This window comes from Sinocyclocheilus anshuiensis, unplaced genomic scaffold, assembly GCF_001515605.1.
Source record: "Sinocyclocheilus anshuiensis isolate Anshui unplaced genomic scaffold, SAMN03320099.WGS_v1.1 scaffold2186, whole genome shotgun sequence".
Lineage (NCBI taxonomy): Eukaryota > Metazoa > Chordata > Actinopteri > Cypriniformes > Cyprinidae > Sinocyclocheilus > Sinocyclocheilus anshuiensis.
Window position 1 is genome coordinate 535,143 of NW_015557072.1, and position 4,193 is coordinate 539,335.

Consider the following 4,193-nt stretch of genomic DNA (forward strand, 5'->3'; position numbering starts at 1 on the left):
AGTGTGTGTGTGTGTGTGTGTGTGTGTGTATGTGGGTGTGTGTGTGTGTGTGTGTGTGTGTGTGTGCGCGTATGTGTGCGTGCGTGTGTGTGTGTCTGTGTGTGACCAAATGTCCACGCAAGGATATTAAACAGAAAATAGAGTTTGTACAGTAGAAAAACCATCCCGCCTATGGAATGAACCTAGAAAAAATGAAAACCAGTATGGGTGTTTGTGTGTGTTTAATATGAGTATAATAATATACAGTAAGTATGCCAACAAAACCACTATATGATCACATAACTGTTCTAATTTTGTTCTAATTTTATTATTCTTATTTTATTGTATTTAAATTATTGTCCTTACATGTAATATTAGCATAGATGAATGTGTTATTGAATTTTATTTGTATAATTTAATTTGTGTTTTATGCAAATTTGTGAGATATATTAAGATACAGAAGGTATTAAAAAAAAAGAAGACGTTTTTAAGTGTAGGAATCAAGCAAGGCAGTTCCAGTGACTGAAATGAGGCTATTCTATTGGTTGTTTGTTTGTTGTTAAGCAACTGGCTGTTTTAATCCAACACTGTCGCTCTGTACTCTACAGCTTCAGCAGTGCAATCATGGGTTTAACACTGCTCCAGAACTACCAGGGTTTAACCAGAAAATAAACTTTAAGGTTACATGCAATGGGAAAAGCCCAAGAAACACACCTCAAGTTTACTAGGTTTAATAAGCCTTATCTTTTGAACCCACTAAGATGTTCTTTTTAACCATTTTGCAGTTGACAGAATCAGTGGAATATTAATTTATGCCAAACAACCGTCAATCTAACATAGAGTACTGTTGGCTTGACAGGCTACAAACTGCTAAAGCAGATTTAGAAGTATGCAAACGAGACTAGGGAGAGATCAGAAAGTATTGAATTATAGATATTCGTTTATTTATTTTTACATTTTAAATTGTTTCAAGTGTAGTAAATCACAGATGCATTTGGTCTTACCGTTCATGAAACCCTCGTCATCTGAGCTGTCTCCGGCCAGAGGAATGAAAGAATAAAACCCCTCAGAATCTCACCTGGAAGACAAGAGCAAAACAACAGAAACGGGTTACATTTTATAATTCAAACTGTTTGTTCTCTAGTGGTTCTGTCTGAATGTATATGTCTGTTCGGAGTTCATGATGTGCTGGATACGTCTCGATTTTGCTTTGGTTCTGGATTTGTGGTGGTCCAATCACAAGTGTTCAGCACGAAATACATGTGTAAATGGGGTACAGAAACGTTAGTTACATCTGATGATAAATTATCCACTGATGTTAAAGTCCATATGGAAGCCTGTTTCTGCCATGGAATGAAAAACAATAAAGGTAATTGCAACTTTTCTTACAATTAAGATAAGTCGCAAATACTTAATTTTTCACAATTGCAAGTTCCAGATGTTTTCTTTAGTAGACAGATATTTTCATCAGTAAGACAACCATTCTGACAGATCAATTTAAATGGATGGTTCACCCAAAAATGAAAATTCTGTCATTAAGTTATCTCCGCCCATTCTCGAGAGTACCACAACAGATGTGTGTGATGCTGCTGACGCAAGAGCCGGCGTTCTGACATAAAACACACATTTGCTGCGGCTTGTTTACAAGCAGAGGAATGCACACGTATGGGTCGTGGTCTGTCGTGATTGTGAATGGTGGCAGGGATTGACACAGAACAGAAGACATTGTTAAATAAAGTTGTTATTTTGGTTTCTTTGCACACAAAAAGTATTCTCGTAGCTTCATAAAATTACTGTGGACCCACTGATTTCACATGGACTGTTTTAATGATGTCCTTGATCTACTTACATCTCCTTGATGTAAAATATCTTAATTTGTGTTACAAAGATGAACAAAGGTCTTACAGGTTTGGAACGACATGAGGGTGAGTAATTAATGACAGAATATTAATTTTTGGTTGAACTATCCCTTTAAACTATGTGTTATGTTGCAGTTCCTCAGAAAAATACTAGCAAACTGGAGAGTAATTATTTTATATTTTACGTGCCAAAGCCAGTTTTTACTTACATTTGGCTTGGCGCATGTTAATTTTTGACTTGCTGGTGTGCTGTTTTTTGCACTTGTTCTCATCAAAGCTAGATCATGTCCTTAATCACATCAAATAACCATATCCCATGAACCTTTGAGTTTTCTGCCCAACTGTACGTCCATCCCTCAGGTCTCATTTTTATTCACATCATATTAACTGTGCAAGCCCGATGTGTAAACAGCAATCTGTCTCATGTGACCAGGTGTAATCAGGCCTCTGTGTGCTTCATTACAGTAGTTTGTCTGTGCACATGACAGCTGATGATTGACTGGATGATTGATTGACTGATTAGATTCGGGAGCTCCACACACTGTCAGACCTGAGCAATTAGTCTCCAAGGACGATGAGATAAAACAACATTAAACAAAGTCCTTTCCACATTCTCGTTCAGTTTTCTCATGTGAGTCCCCGGAGCTTAGCGTTTTATTTAGATTCACGACTAATTATGCGGATGGATCTGTTTACTCTTCAGATCAAAGTTTCTCCCCTCTGTGTTATTCACAGATCTAAACAGTCCTTTCATTAGCATGGCCAACAAAGACTTTAGCACCGCCCACTCAGAAAACTCATTAATCAGTGTGCATAATGAGTTTAGTGATTTAGAGTTAAATCCGCCATGCTAACGGACTCCTGTCTAAAGTAATTCCACTTCCTGGAGTCACGTCAGTGGCCTCAAACTCTGAATTGAGTAAATATACATCTCACTTGATGAAAGAAACAGACTCTACTGTATTATTTTGCTGAAGAAAAGACAAAGGCAAAATTCAGAGTCAAATAACTAGCTTAATGCATGAGTGTGAGTCTGAATTGTATTGATAGCACTGCACTTGATGCTGAACTAACAAAAATGTAATTAGAGTGCACCATTAATTTTGACTAATTGTGCCTACGGTATTTATTTTCTTGATCATACAATGTGCAATACTGTCAGTTTTCACAATTTAAATTTCCCATACAGACCCACAAAACTGACAATGTTTACAGATAACATATACAAATGTATGAGCGCAACTGTATGAACACAATATATGTATATTATTGGATGATCAATTATTATAAATACATCAGTTTTTAACTAATGTTTTAATGACACCTTTGTGTAAGTTAAATTTCACATCTTTTTTTTCTCAAAATACAATGACACAATAAAAACTAATTCTATTCAGCCTAGTGATATCACCCAAGCAAGCACGAACAAGGAGAAGAGCAAAGGACCTATTATCGAGCATTGTGGCACACCGTAATTTACCACTGTAAGATCAGACATCTGTTCATTTTAACAAAGTGGTGTCTATTTAAAGTCTAGGATTTGAAACCAGGCATATTTGACATCTGGGCAGACAGACAAGTGTATCAAAGGTCAGTGTTGGGGGAAACGCATTCCAAGTAATGCGAGTTACGTAATCAGATTACTTTTTTTCAAGTACTTGTTTACAAGAGACTATCTGAGTTACTTTTTCAAATAAGTAATGCAAGTTACTTTTTTTTTCCCAATTTATTGATGGACAGCTCTCCTGTCCCCAGGCGGAGAGAAATCAGAAGATGTTGCTGTAGTTCTAAAATAAATATGAATATGCATTAATTAATCTCACTCACAAAAAAAAACCCCACAGATTCAGTATTCCTCAAAATGAATAAAAATAATGCAACTCAGAATATTACGCAAACCTGCAATAATTAAATGTTAAACAACACAAATATCCTTTATGTATTTAATCCCATTCTATTAACCAATGTCTTTGCTTATGACATTCGATGATCCAGTTCAACCGTACTAATAAGCACAAATTACTCTAGACAAACATTTGTGTGTGTTTTTTTATTGCTGAAGTGTGTTGACATTTCTTCTTCTGCATTCTACTGTACGGATGCAAATTTACTTTCCCTTCAGCCTGAGGCTTATTCATTTCACTTTTGGTGTGAAAAGGCTTTTATATTTGCCAAAAATATAACTTTTTTATTTTAAAAACAAACAAGCAAGCGCTGTCCAGATTTAAAAAGTAACGCAAAAGTAACATAACACATTATTTTCCATAAAAAGTAACTAACATAATTAGTTACTTTTTTATGGAGTAACGCAATATTGTAATGCATTACTTTTGAAAGTAACTTTCCCCAACACTG

The 4,193-nt window shown here is 35.6% G+C and overlaps 1 protein-coding gene across 1 annotated transcript in view; it reads right to left on the reverse strand.

Annotated features, from left to right (window-relative positions):
- LOC107676736 (receptor-type tyrosine-protein phosphatase delta-like) overlaps positions 1-4,193 on the reverse strand; it is a 319,184-nt gene that overhangs the window by 214,530 nt on the left and 100,461 nt on the right. Inside the window, exon 4 of the mRNA XM_016471396.1 lies at positions 984-1,057. The gene's annotated coding sequence lies outside the window, so the exon portion shown is untranslated. The remainder of the gene's footprint in view (positions 1-983; positions 1,058-4,193) is intronic.